At 36.5% G+C, this 15,790-nt stretch overlaps 1 pseudogene; it reads left to right on the top strand.

Moving 5' to 3' along the window:
* Nucleotides 1–10,173: 10,173 nt before the first annotated feature.
* Nucleotides 10,174–10,282, top strand: LOC122802479 (annotated as a pseudogene).
* Nucleotides 10,283–15,790: the final 5,508 nt, after the last annotated feature.

The following is a 15,790-nucleotide window of genomic DNA, read 5'->3' as shown; positions in this document are numbered from 1 at the left end:
GCAATACATCCCAGCTTTCCCCTTTTCTAGAGATGAAGGACTTCAGTCCTTGTGACTCATTATTACATTTTCCTTTACCCACATCACATATTAAATTGGTTCAGTTCTGTGTTTCATGCATTTTCCACTATTACAGTTCACTCAAAGAGCTCTGTCTGCATCAGTTGCACTGAAGTATTCCTTCATCCTAGATTTAAGCAGACTGCTGTGGTTATATGTGTAGTAGAATCAGTGGGATGAGAGCACGCTACTTACATTCTGGATAGCGGCTTGTAGCCTTGCAGAACAAAGGAATAAATGTTCTGTACTCTGTGATAACAGTCTATCAAGTGCTTGAATCCTGGAACAGTACATACAACAAAACACATCCTAATAATGCTGCAGGTTGTGTTGACTAATGCTTTATCTTTGCTGTACTCATACAAAAGCTTTAATGATAAAAAGTATTTTCTGACAGGAACATTCACATACATCATAGTAAGAGTGCAATATTGATAAGTAAGGAAATGGGATCAGTAATCTGCAGGGATTTTAATAACAAGAAAAGGAAAGTAAAGCCACTGTCATCTGATGCAGTTTGAATTTTAATACACAGTGTTAATATATGCAATTATTTTAATTACTTGTTTGATTCTCAGTTTATTAACTGAATAAGCGAACTAACCTTTTCAGTCTATGTTGGGACACAGTCATTTTTTTCGAATAAAAGGTACATTTATATAGGTTCATAGGTAGGTACTAGGCTATTGGCCCTAGGGCCTATATAAGCCTAGCCAAAATGGTACCCAGGCTTTCGTCACCCAAAAAAAATATTTTCCTGTGCCCCTGTCAAGCAGAGCCACAGAAATGATCCCCAGGGTGAATTTCCTATCTACCATCCAATCATCAAGATTTTTCTTGAAGAGTGCTAATGAGGAGCTTTGCTTGATATAGACAGGTAGTTTGTTCCAGAGTATGGGAAGCCTTTGGGACAGGAATCTATCCCTCCAGCATGTTTTGCTTATTGTTGTGACAAGGTTTAGGTCTCTAGAGCATGTAGCTCGGAGGGATTGGGATTTCTTTAAGTGGAGCATGTCCAACAGCTCTGGGTTTGACACAGTTTTGTATGTTAGGCAGAGATCACCTCTGAGTAGGTGATATGCGACGGAGTAAAGCTGGAGTTTTATGAGATGGTCTGCATAGGGCATATTTTTGAGGCTGGTAATCCTCTTTGTGAGGTATTTCTGTGGTCTTTCTAGTTGTTTTAGATGTCTTGTGAGGTACATACCAAAAGGGGTGTTGTACTCTATAATGGGTCTAATGAGTGATGAGTAGAGGGGAACAATGACCTCTTTTTCCTGGATGAGAAACCTTTTGTGATGAGGTGTGCCACATAGAAGGATTTCCTGACTACTGTGGCGATGTGATTATTAAAGGAGAGACTACTGTCCTCCTGTGTCCCAAGGTCTCATCACACTTTCGATGTTAAGTAGACTACCGCCTATGTGGTAGTTCATGGGTACAGAGTTTTTACCAAAAGTGATAACAACGTACTTTTTGGCATTGAGCTTAAGGCCATGGCTTTGACACCAGGCATCTGTCTCAGTGAGGCCCTTTTGTAGTATGTCCACATTGTTAGTAGTTTCGATTATGGCTCCTAGTTTGCAGTCATCTGCAAACTTCATTAGCCAAAGACCTTCTGTGTTAGCCTGTACTTCTGACAAGTAGATACCAAACAGGAGATGACCCAGGACTGAACCCTGTGGTACTCCACTTGTCACTGGTCTGAAGTCACATTTGGAGTCTGCTACTTTCACAGTGTGGGTTCTGTCAGTGAGCCAGTTGGCAACCCATCTTGTGACATAGGGATTTATACTTAGTTTAGTGAGTTTCTCTATAATTTCAGAGTGGGGGATGGTGTTGAAAGCCTTGGCGAGATCTAGATAGGCTGTGTGAACCACCTTACCCTCATCTACGGCTTTGGTGACTGCTTCAAAGAAGTCTATCAGGTTTAGGAGGCATGATCTGCCTTTTACAAACCCGAAGTGGGTGGGGTCCAGAGTTTGGAGGTTACCAATGTCATTGTTTACAAGTTCCATGATGATACATTTCATAGCTTTGCAGACCAGGCTTGTCAGGCTAATGGGGCAGTAGACAGTATACATGGTATGCAGCAATATGATGCACTGATCTATATATGAATGCTGACATTTTAACCCCAGAGGTGCAGAGCAAGCAATGAGCATACTCAGTTTTGGGAATGGCCAAGCACTGATGACTATAGAAAATAAATAAATAAAAACTTAGAGAACTAGGTTGATTCTATTACAGAAAAGATGCACTTGTGATTCATTAATGCCTACACTAAGTGTACACCGTTCCAAGTAAAAAGACAACACAAGCATAACTCATACTTTCTTCCTCCTGATTTTAGTTTTCTTACTGATTTTCTTGCAACCTTGAATATTGAGGGTGATTCATAAAGGTTACCACAAAGTGTAGACTACATTTGTGATTTTTCTGAATTACGAGAAAGTATAAAAATATGCTAGGGATGTTCTTGAATACAGATCATATGCTCTTAGTTTACACTTAGTGTTAGTGATAATGAATCTGGTCTATTTCTATGCATAATATCCTGAAATTAAAAAAAATGCACTATAATACAGCCTGTTAGCACCATACTTACACCTTTAGGTCTGATTTACAGTGCTAGGTAACATATATTTGGCAAGTCATGTGCTTCTCTGATACCAGCTGACCAGTGAATTGAGCTGTATCCATTCAGCATAATACTAGTTGTAGGCAGGGAGTAAAAATCAGAAAAAAAAATGTTTGTTACAGTTTATGCATTAAAGAAGCATGGTATTCATTGTACTAAAAATAACAGCTCATCGTTATTGAATGCCATGCAAAGCAAACACAAATAGGAAAAATAAAACAAATTTCATCTCAAAAAAAAAAAGTATGACATTTTCAGAAACATGAAAAAATATTTGGGGCCAAACAGTCATCAACTTGAAAACATTTTTTTTCAAGGAGCCAAACATTTATAATTTTAAGACATAATGATGTCACGATAATTCTGTTGAACATTCTGTTATAATTACCGGCAAGAGTCTTTAAGAAACTAAATAATACTAAAGCTGTGCACTGAGGCCAGGATTTGTGTTTGGCTCAAACTTGTTTTGCCATCTGGTTTCAGATTCTGTAGTCAAATTTTATAGGATTACTGTCATAATATCACTACTGATTTAGTCTTGCTTAATAACAAATGCCACAGGACTGATAATGTTTTAATTAGCATGGTCTGAGAGGTGTTTATATAGATGTACATCCTGAAATATATCCTTGTATTCCATGTGTAGTACACTTCACAATTACAGATGGCTGTTTTAAATAATGGACAAAGTAAATAAGTTAAACAAAGGATGTTACATAGAAGCACCTGTTTGGCATATGTCTTTTACACTGCATGCATGTGTACATACTGTGAGAACTGTGGCTACAAGCATATGACTCTTTTTTCGTTTTGCCATCTGGTTTCAGATTCTGTAGTCAAATTTTATAGGATTATTGTGATAATATCACTACTGATTTAGTCTTGCTTAATAACAAATGCCACAGGACTGATACTGTTTTAATTAGTATGGTCTGAGATGTGTTTATATAGATGTACATCCTGAAATATATCCTTGTATTCCACGTGTAGTACACTTCACAATTACAGATGGCTGTTTTAAATAATGGACAAAGTAAATAAGTTAAACAAAGGATGTTACATAGAAGCACCTGTTTGGCATATGTCTTTTACACTGCATACATGTGTACATACTGTGAGAACTGTGGCTACAAGCATATGACTCTTTTTTCGTTTTGCCATCTGGTTTCAGATTCTGTAGTCAAATTTTATAGGATTATTGTGATAATATCACTACTGATTTAGTCTTGCTTAATAACAAATGCCACGGGACTGGTAATGTTTTAATTAGTATGGTCTGAGATGTGTTTATATAGATGTACATCCTGAAATATATCCTTGTATTCCACGTGTAGTACACTTCACAATTACAGATGGCTGTTTTAAATAATGGACAAAGTAAATAAGTTAAACAAAGGATGTTACATAGAAGCACCTGTTTGGCATATGTCTTTTACACTGCATACATGTGTACATACTGTGAGAACTGTGGCTACAAGCATATGACTCTTTTGCTAAATTGCCAGTTTTACCAGAAGAATTAGAAGACAGCATATCTTTTAAGGTTTCTTAATGTAATTCCAGGATAATTTCCTATAGTTTGTTTTACTTCCTTTTTTTCTATTAAGATGACCTTATATTCTGTTATGGTGTTTCATACTACCTGAAGTCTATAGTATGGTTCACTAAAAATCAAGTTTCTCATTGTAGCTTTCATTATCAACTTGAATAAATAAATTATTCATCCTAGTAAACTGACTATTATTGCAACAGCCTTAACTAATGTTAAATGCTGACCTCTCTGTAGAACGTGAACACGTACTTCTATACTATCTACTGCATACCATTGATCTGCTAGTACACAGGCACATTTCTCTTAAATCTTAGAAACTGACTTCTGAATATAATGATTAACATGCTAGAGACTTCACCCACATGTGAAAGATCACAAATACCTAAAGGTATCCTGCAGAGTGATGTAACACTGATGCTTATAAGATATCATTTTTTTTTTTACTTTTTTATCAGAAATTATTTTTTCCTAAGTGACATCTTGACAACAATACAGGTTGTTCTGTGAAGTGCTGTGCTGGTGAAGGTATGGCTCAATGTTTTGGGCTAGCTATATTCCTCTGTCAGGATGTCTGTCTCTCAGTTCATGAATCAGTGAATCAAATCAAGCCACTAAGTCACTTTATTTATTCTCAGCCATCCATCAGTGACCAAAAGGATACAGTCTTAGTTATTTCAGGGGATGTTAGCACTGCTGCCTTCTATTGACAGGGATGGTACGTTGCCTTTTGGTTCTAAATTTAACAGTATATCACTGGTGGGGCAGAACACTGTTACTGTTGGATTTTTGGGAATTGGTGTTCTTTGATTAAGTTAAAAAATAGAGAATCAGAAGAGGAAGGAGGCACAAAGCTAGGTAGGAATTTTTCTAGTGACCAGGGTTGGGTGAGTGACAAGGGCCAGTAAAAAGGTGACAATAAAATATATAATATTACAATGAGGAAGGGATCATCAAAGGGGAAATTGTTATGCATGAACTGTATGAGTTGATCTTGGGTAGAGGACTGAGATAAGCAGTCCATTGGTTTCACAGGTTTCGAAGCTGACAGAAACCGTACTGTTTAATTCTCTGTCATTTACCAAAGCTGTGACTTGTGAAGCTTTCAGCTGTGGTAATCAGCTGTTCATGCACCCTGTCAGTACTGTCAGTGGTTCTACCAGCAATAAATATTCCCAGCAGTATACAAATGGATGGGATTGCCCCATGGGTCATAATTAAAATAAACTAAACATTTTCTTAATAAAGGGGTAATCGTAAACGCATGGCAGGAGCATTGCAACAAACAAATAACCAACCAAAACAAGAAGTAATGCTCTAGAAGACAAAAGGGATTGCACACAATAGGCAGTACTATTGAAGAGACAAATCATTTAAAAAAATCCATTTGAGTGCTTTCATCCCAAAACAACCAAGGGACTTCATCAGAATCAATCACATGAAATACTTCACTTCCTTTTATACAAATACCTCAAGATGTCAATTAAACATTTAAAGCTTTCTCACCAATTAGTACAGAATTAAACATATTAACAGAGAAGATAAATAAAAAATTAACTAATTAAATAAAATTATAAATATATGATGTGATCAATAAATATCACATATTGATCAAGGCTTTAAAATATAGTGAATTACAATTTTGCTGAATAGAACTTCAGCACCGATTAAATAGACAACAATTCATTTATACCCGTTGGGGAGTTGGCATTAAGCTTGAGCTGCCAAAGTAATTCCTTATACTCAAAGTTTGTTTCCCAGTCTTCCCCACACAGGTTAATATTAACCTTTTTTTTAAAACAGCAAATTTGAATTCATTATGTCCACCACTCAATTACACGTTTGAATAAAGATTTGTTACTGTTCATATTCTTTATATTATTGCAGTGCTCATAAATTCTGTTCCTGACTGGTCTTTCAGCCTTGTTGATTTAATAACTAGGGCAGGCTAAACACTTGGCTATATACACTATGCCCACAGTTTCCTTTTTGAAGCAACAAGGGGGATTTAAGTATGTTGTCAAGTGTTAAAATTCATCTTCCAAGATAAATGTGTGCTGCTTACAGGAACCACATTTAGTGGTCCTTGTATTTCTCTTGTTACCTTTAGTACCGTTGCTAATTTTATTGGTCTCAAAGATGTTTTTCAAATTGTGTACTGTTTTAAACACAAAATAGGGATATGGTCCCACCATTACATACACTGTCAAATTTGCCCTCATAATACTGCAAGTCTTACTTACAATGTTTTTTAATATATTTTGAGTTTTCATTATACTGTATTACTAAAGCTTTTTCAAATACTGAATTGTTTTCGTGAACTTGCACACTATTGGGTACTTGATTTTCAAAATCCCTATACCTAAAGGGGATTTATATTTTTTAACCCATTCACTTAATACAAGTTACTTGCCAATACTTCTTGCAAGATTACCAAGATAGTGTCTATTTAAAACATATCACAAAGATTATCAATCAGTATACATGCCTATCCAAATGCAGAAGTCATTCTGACAACTCTTATATGTTGCCCTTTTATTAAACTTTTCTTGAAATCAAACAGGCGGGCACATGTAAAATGTAAATAGTAGTTGCTATAAGTTGGTTTCCTGTAAATTTTAGATGTGAATCCTTCATTAGAATGCCAGGTCATAGTGTCTAAATAATTCTTAACATTCTTTTCAAAATTGAAATTGAATTTAAAGTAGTTGGTTGTGCTCTTGAGATAATCAATAAAACTGGTCTCAGGACCTTCCCATAACATAAAAATCCAGGTAACTCAAGTACAGCCTACAATACTTAAAAATTGAGAATTAAGAACAAGTCTTACCCAGATCAACAGGACCAAACACATTTTATCTGTTTGAGAATCTTCCCTTCAAAAAATATGAAAATGTTGTCAAGTACCAGTGAAACCATTCCTATCATTAAGTTAATCTTAGATGTTGATAAAAAAAATCACAGTTGACTAAACATTCATAGAATAGATTTAAACATTATTCAATAGGTATGGCGGTAAATAGATCCATCACAAATCTGGTAAGAAATCCTATCTCATTATTCCACAAGTCAGGCATAGGCCTCTCAAGAAAGTCCCATGTGTCCTTCAACATGTGGGACTTATTTCAAAAAAATAGGTTTAAGAAGTCTATTAATAAAAATGGCCAGGAGATATGTTTTGGATCCTTCTGCTGCTATGATTGGTCTAAAGGGAGGATTTTTTTATATCCATCCGGATTTTTGGAATACCAAAACTTATAGGGATCACAGGTTTGTAATTCCTCAAAAAATCATAAGTAGTTTCAGTAATTCTGTTGTCTAGTAAAAAGTCATATAATGCCAAGATAATTTCATTATGGGCAATATTCACTTCGTTCTTGAAACTTGAATATATGTATGTAGTAGTATCATGCAGAACATTAAACACAACACATGAATTGTCAATAGCATCAAAGAAGGCAGTCCCTCTGCCATTATCAGGCTTCATAATCTGAAATGGCTTATCTTTATATAATGCTTTTTCTATTTTATTTATATTAAATTTTCTCAAATTTTTACTTTCTCTAGCAAGTCCATAAATATCTTACAAACAAGCCTTTTCAAAGGCTTGAATAACTGGATGCATTATAGTGTTATAGTCTCTTTCTTCTAAACGTTCCCCAGCCTTTACAGATGTTATAATTCAGGTTATCATCTCTGAAGTGAAATGCAAGGTTAAATTTCCTCATAAATAGTTTCAATTCAATCACTGAATTTGAAACATCAAAGGATTTTGTTGGTATAAAGTTAAAATCCCTTTCAAATAAAGAAAAAATCATCTAGCGTGACAGAGACATGACTATAACTATGTTGTACTGTTATGAGAGATGTAATCCCATCAGGGTTTAAGATTACCATATCTTGTTTTCCTATTTCTTTTTGCACCTCTTCTCTTGATAGTAAGTAATGGGGGGGTTCCCTACACAGCCTTCCTTGGGTCCGGGTCCATAGGTTGCTGTACCCTGTTTACTAATTGTTCTAATCTGCACAACACTGGGCAATACTATTCAGAATTAAAGCCGTAAGACCCCTGCTTATACAATTCTCTATTTTCTGTTACATCAGACAAATTAGATAATAATACTCAGGTTCTCATGCTAGAAGGGTTCTGAACAAAATCCTCACTAGAAAAAGTTCAGTGAATCAGAGTCTCTCTTGATTTATGTGGATAAGCTGTCTTATCATTATATTGTTTAATACCATGGCTTGAGTTCTTATTTTCACATTTCAAAACCTCTTCACATTATTGTCTGTTCATGAAAAAACATTATTATAATGAGAAGTATAATAATCAAATAACAAATCTTTTGTATTTTAGCACTCAAAGTATCAACCTCACTCAATAAATCAATAACTTTTCCAGCATTAATCTTAATCAGAAAGTCAATTAATTCAATGCAATGACTGTCAAACAGTGCAATAAATTCACCATAAATACTTTTTTTATAATCTAATCCATTAGGAAATTTGAACACTCAAAAGTCCTTGAGCTACAATATGGCATCTAACACACTCTCTTAAATAACCATTGTCCATTTGCAAAGTTCTAACTTTTTTTCTGAAAAACATAAATATTGTCAAGTAAACTCTGGTTATAACAGACTAAAGGTCCATCTTTCCAAAATGAATAATTGTAAGCACAGGAAAAAGTAAAGGGCATATCAAGCCAAGTCTTAAATTTGTAGGCCCTGCTGAACCAACCTTTCCATTTTCACTCAACGGTGAATTAGAAGGTGACCTTGTGCAGAATAATTATTAGAAATGAAAGCAGTACCTTGATACTTATTTGAAGAATCACTGTCAGTAACCACAAAAGATGAAAGAAATGAATACACATTAATATTTAAGGAATGCTCACTATCTCCAGAAGTTGCTTCAAATGTGACTGTTTGTGTTTCTGAACACCGACAAAACTGGAAATCCCTTGGCAGCATCTGTTGCACACTGCATAGAAGCAGCATAGCTGTGGTTTACCACAGCTGTGACAGGGGAAGTTTTCAGCTGTGGTAATCATCCGTTCATGCACATTGTCAGTCCTTTCAGTGCTTCTACCAGCAATCAATTTTGGTAGAAGTATACAAAGGGATGGGATTGCACCATGGGTCATATTTAATTAAACTAAAAATATATTAATAAAGGAGACAAAGTTAAATGTTAGTACCAGTGAGCTAAATGAAACATGATGAGTTTATCAGAATTGCAAACCAGGGAGTTACAGGAAGAAAAGAAATTAGCTATGCACATTTGTCATGTTTATTCTGGGATTTTCCACATGTACTTCAGATCACCATCTGGAGCTGTTAGGAGGACAACATTTAAGTTAGACAAGGTCCAGCAGCTAATCTTGGTTTCAGTGTTACCCAGAGTTTTGAAAGGGGCAATAATAATAATAATAATTATAATAATTCAATAAATAAAAGTAAGATATTTGAAGTATAGCTCTTAACCTTCTTCTCTAAAATGTAGAACCCTAACTGTTATAATGCAGAAAAAAATGGGCAATTGGAATCCTTACTAACAGCATACCAGCAATTTTAGCTAGGATTCCAGCAGGGTCGATAAAAGGTATTAGCCCATTCATATGTAAATTATATTTCTGAGTTTATATAATTCAGTATCACTAAATGGACGTATAAAAAAAATAATAAAAAAAATTTCAATCTGTAGGAAGAAGGAAGGGGTATCTCCTTAATAATGTGGTACACGAGAGGCTGGAGCTAAAGACCGATGCTATCTCCTTAATAATGTGGTACACGAGAGGCTGGAGCTAAAGACCGATGCTTTTTATGGGACATCTCTTCTTATTTGAAGGAATTTATTTCAGCAAATTGTTAAATGGTTTGAATAAACTACCATAACTTGGTCTGTTTTAATCCTGTGCCTTGCCTTTCATAAGAAGAGAGAAGATTATTATCAAACTGGATAAGGATGGAAGAGGTCCTTCTGGCCTTTATAGCACATGTATGGTGAAGGCAATGGCACTTATTTTATATAGTAATGGTGGCGGGTGGGTTTCATAAGGCAAGACAGTAACTTGGATATGTTTTATGTTTTTAAAACAGGTTCTTTTAAGAAAAGTAATTAGGCTTTTAAGCCAGTGAAAGTTTCAGGAGACACTAGGATGTCATAAGTTAGCAAAGGGAAAACAGCTTAAACACCTAATCACATCCAGGACTAGCCTAATATGTTTGAGTTTAATCTTTTTCAAGGTATTTTGCTAATATATATATTTTTTTGTTATAGGAGCTGCATTTCTTCAGACATTGAAAGCCAGATGGAAGACTGACAGAGAAGGCTCAAGAAATCTTCAAAGAACAGGAAGAAGAAAATGTCCAGAGGAACCCATTGGGTAACAAGAGCATGACTTTTGAAGTGATTGACCAGATGAGGATAAGACAAGTGCCAAACAAATTGAGATACCATACCAGAAGGTGTCCTGAGGATGTCCATGTAGGGTTCAGACTCCATCAGAATCACCAAAAGCTCCACCTCAGAACAATTCAGAAAGTAATGGTGCAGTTGTTGTTACCGAGGGTGATAGTCTAGTTGTAGAAGAGTTCTTGGGGTTCCTACCACAAGATGGTAGAGCCAGGCTATTTGGATATTGTTTTAGAAAGTTGGATAGTGAGCTGTCATCCTTATCAGCAGATTAGGGAAGGAAACACATATTAATTGTGATATAGCACACAGAGAGGATTCAGTTGACGCAGCCCTAGCCATTGAAGGAGACAAATTACAAACCGCTGTCAGCAGCCAGTGGGACTAAACTGACGTAGCACAATTGTTAGCACTCATGATTGAGAATCTCTTCCCCACTGGACAAATGTTGGGTGGAGGTTTTGCTCCAGGATCTTACATCATTGTGCACATTCCAAACACAATTAAAGAAAAAAAAACTGCAAGCTGATTACAGACATTTTTGACCTATTGAATGGTGTTGGCATTCAACATCTGTTAGGCATGATGCCATGGACTCCAAATATTTCATGGTGGAATTATCTGTATTAGACCAAAAGGATGCCAAAAAAAGGCATTGCCTTGAACCTAGGATAACTGTTCAGCAGCTTTTATTCTGTATGCAGCTGCACTGATTGAGAAAGGTGCACATCAGGCATTATGACTTCTAACATATTTTCTCATGGTTATAGAAGTGCACCAGCCCCATCCCAGTGTGCAATGCCTGCATGACCACCACTTCTGCAAGCTGAGAGACGTGAATAAATCACATCACTGGGAGGAAAGACACCCTGATGCCTAGCTAAGTGTGATTGTAAACAAAATTTTTGACCTTTTTGCGTGGGAAACACAAGGCCCAGTGGTGAAAACAAGTGCCTGTTGGACTTTCAGCAGTGGCAAACATACCCGGTCCTCCTGCTGTTTTTTCTGATTGTACCCATTGCAGAAAATGACACCTAAGTCAGCTTTTGATAGACAGCTCTATGGTTATTTTCCCCTTAAAATCAGATGCTTCAGCTGACTGCAAAGTCGTAAAACCTCTGTTCAGTAGTGGGTAAGGAAGTGGTAGTGCAGAAATTAGTTGACATGGAGATACCAGTAGGTAAAGTAGTGGGCCCTTTTGAGCAACCGTCTTGGATTTCTTTCAGAATGTAACCTATAAAGCTGACTCCAAAAAAGAGGGTTGGTAATATATGATTGATACACCACTTATCTTACCCTCAGGGCTCATCAGTAAATGATTTTATTGCCAAGGAGGATGATAGTGTGTACTGTTCTTCCCTGCATAAAGTGGCTGCAGTTATTAAGAAGTTCTCAGACCTGTGGTTTGGTAAACCTAAACATCAAGGCCATCTTCCACTCTTCACTATTAAATAAGAAGACTGGCTTCTGCTTGGAATCAGGTGTGTAGGTAAGTTCTTCCTTGGTAAAGCATTGATGATGGGGTGTGCCATGGCTTGCTGCATATTTGAGAAGGTTAGCACTGTATTTCATTGGTGCTAACAATAGGATACCTCTTTGCACAGGAAGCCATTCATTGCCTTAATGATTTCCTCATTGTAAAGGAGGGTAAAGCAGGAGCGGAGAAAGGTAAACACTGATTTCTCAGCCTTTGTCAGTAACTGGGTGTCCTGTTAGTTAAGCCAGGTGATTACTTTTCATGGTTTAAAAAGCAATGTCAAACTATTCTCATTTAGATTACTGCCTACAAAACTTCAAAGACTCACGGAAGTAATCATTGGGAGATAAAAAAGTTAGGATTCAAAAATTAATGGAAATTCTTGGGTTACTTAATTTTGTTTGTAGAAAGGTATCACCAGGCAGGACATTTTTGAGACCCTTAGCAAATCTGTTAAAGGGAGGTCACAAGAGACACTTTTGGGTCAGGATAACCAGCCAAACCAAGGTAGACTTGTACCTATGAGGTCTCTTTTAAGCAGATTTCAATGGGATCTCATTTTGGCAACATGATTGGGTAACACTGGAAGCCTTTTCATTGTTCACTGATGCTTCAGGACATTATGGGATGAGGGTTTATTGGAGCAGACAGTGGTTCTCATCTACAAAACCAGCATCCTTGTCTGCAATTATCCTGCAGATGTGGGTAGTCATACCTGTCAGATCAGAGCAATTCAGAAACTACAGAGTAACCGTCCATTCTAATAACCTATTTGTGCTAAAGGTCTTACTGAAAATGAGCTTTAAGTCTAAATAGGTCCTATCCATTTTGAGACAGTTAGTTTTACACAGATACTTTTATCTTTTTTCAGACAGATTTGTGCCAGGTAAAATTAATTCCATAGCCAAAAGCCTTTCCCGTTTTCAGTTTTCCACATTTCAGAATTTGGCTCCAGAAGCTCAGCATAACTCAACTGCCACTTTGCCAAACATCTGGCTTACTGGAGAAGAATAACATTTGTGTTTCTGAGTCAGTCTAGTGCAAATGCCACCAGAAAGGCATTTTCATCAGTGCTGTTATCATTTCAGGTTTTACTTAAAGTTGCCTCACTTATAAAGACACCAGTCATTGTCTTATGTTATACAGGTGTTACAGGATAACAGTATGCTAATCTCCTGTTTATTCCTTGACCTCTCTAAAGCCTTTGAGACTGTTTCTCATTCTAAACTTCTATCTAAACTTTCCAGTCTCCATCTCCCGGGTTTCTCTGTAAACTGATTTGCAAGTTACTTTTCCAATAGGCAACAATATATTTGCTGGCAAACTGTATTCTCACCTCTTATTCAATATTTTACTAATAACCTACATTCTGCCTGTAACCGTCTGACACTCCTACAATATGCCGATGATTCCACTCATCAACACTGCCCATAGCATTCCTGATTTCCTAACTCTAACTCAGGACACCTTTTCTTCAGCTGAAACTTGTCTCTCAGACAATCAACTTGTACTCAGTTCCAAAAAAAAACTAAACTCCTTCACTTCTTTCCTAGAACACAAGCACATCACATATCTTCTTTCTCCACCACCTCCCTCAGCAATACTGTCATTATACCTAAACCTCATACAAAACTACTCAACGCCATTATTGACAATGAACTAAAATATGATGTACACATTCAGCAGTGTATTAAAAAAAACAGCAGAAACTTGGTCTGCTTTATCATAATTAGAAATGTCTTACATCTTCCTGCAAACTCTCTCTAGCTCAGTCACTACTACTGCCCTCTCTATTATATCCAGCCCCTATCCTCACAAATATCTGATCTACACTACTCTCCAAATTTGAACAAACTTACAATAAAATTGGCAGATTTGCTGCTAATCCCCCTTTCAAATCCCATCACTGTCTTGCCCTCAAGTCACTTCAATGGCCCAAATTCTCCAACCAGATACTACTTCCTCAATTACATATTACCCACTCCATCCTGAATGACCCCTCTTCAAAAGTCCCTTCTTAAGTATTCAGTAGCTCATGCTTGGAACACTCTTCCCCTCAACATCAGTCAAATCTCTCAGAAGCATCTGTTTAAACATGAACTTAAACACTATCTACAGAAGACCTGGTGCTGCCCGTGTCTAACCCCCACATGACAAGTGTCCTACTCAGCCTTTACTCGTCCGTGTAATATCACTTCCTGCTCTCCTCTTCTCTCCATCAAGTGATTTTAACTTTCTCATCCAGTATCTAAAAAATGCATTGCTATTTAAATACTATGTCTCTTTTGTCATGTACCAAGAGTGTATTTCATATGTTGTTTTCTTCTATAATGTTTATTTTTATTTAGAGGAGCTAATGCAGTGAAGTAAATTGCAGCTAACATACCTCATGTTACATTGTTTGTAAATTTGTCCACTGTGTATTTGTTATTATCTCTTATCAAGTTGTAACTTATCTGGAGCTTTTCTCCTCGTGTCTCCATTGAAAATGGGCCCCTAGCTAGATGGACTAACCTGGTTAAAAAAAAATGTCAAATAAATAAATAAATAACAGTCTGTCACTGAATGTTGTTTAGCAAATGATTCCGTGAAGTTCTTGATGATTCATTGAGCAACTCTAATCTATTTATCTTTTTTTTTCAGACTAGCTGATTTTAAAAAGCATTGTTTAATCAGCAGGGCTGTGAAGAGCTGGAGGAATGTTACAGGGATTAGTAGGAGTAGCAGATGACCCATATCACTGTCTCTTTTGCATTTAATTATTTCCAGAGTTCAACATCTAGTCCCAGATTACTATTTTTAACTATTATGGGCTACCCACTTTCCATGGATGTAAATCAGGGCTTTTCAAGTCAGTGAACTCCTTTAGTCTTTAGATAGGGGAGACATTATTATGACAAATGAATCAGTTACATTATGGCTGTCTAGATCTAAAATAGATCATCAGTGTTTTAGCCAGCAGGTAGTTTTAGTATAGATGGGTTTCTAGGTCACTTGCCCTGGTTGCTGAGCATTCAGATCAGATTGCAGTTGGTTTGAAGCCCTACAATTTGGTATTCCAGTTTTCTTCCAGCTAAAGGTTATCCTCTTGTGACTTTAGTATCATGCTAAAAAGAATAATCCCCAGTTTAAGATTGCCTACCTCGGCATACTGTATCCACTCATTTAAGATTAGCACAACTTCCAACCTGGCTCAAGCAAGTCAGTCACCGAAAGTACTAAAAAGGACTGGGATATGGGTTTCAAGTTCCTTCTTGTTTAATATCAAATAAATTATAAATTTCAGTTACTATGTTTGGTTGTTAATTTCACTCACCCAAGTGATATTTCTTTTTGCAAGTGTCAAACGCTTATGGATGTTTGGTTATTCCTTTGTTTCTAGAGTGCCCACCTTAGCCAATAATTCCTGAAAGACTCAACCTTATATTTAATCTCACAGTTTGGCTGTTGCTTTGCAAAGGCTTTTCTGGTTCTAACATAGCTTCATTCAGTTTTGAATAGCTTGTTTGCTCAAAGACTGCCCCACACACACAAGTTTTGGTGATCCATTTAGGGGGGGACTGATATAAGGGCAGTTTCTAAGCACATTCTGTTAGCAAGAATAATCATAGATTTAGTGAACCTTACTCAATGAAATCCATTGGCC

Source organism: Protopterus annectens, chromosome 1.part0 (genome assembly GCF_019279795.1).
Source record: "Protopterus annectens isolate FY-2018-M chromosome 1.part0, PAN1.0, whole genome shotgun sequence".
NCBI lineage: Eukaryota > Metazoa > Chordata > Ceratodontiformes > Protopteridae > Protopterus > Protopterus annectens.
This window is presented reverse-complemented; position numbering and strand designations above follow the sequence as displayed.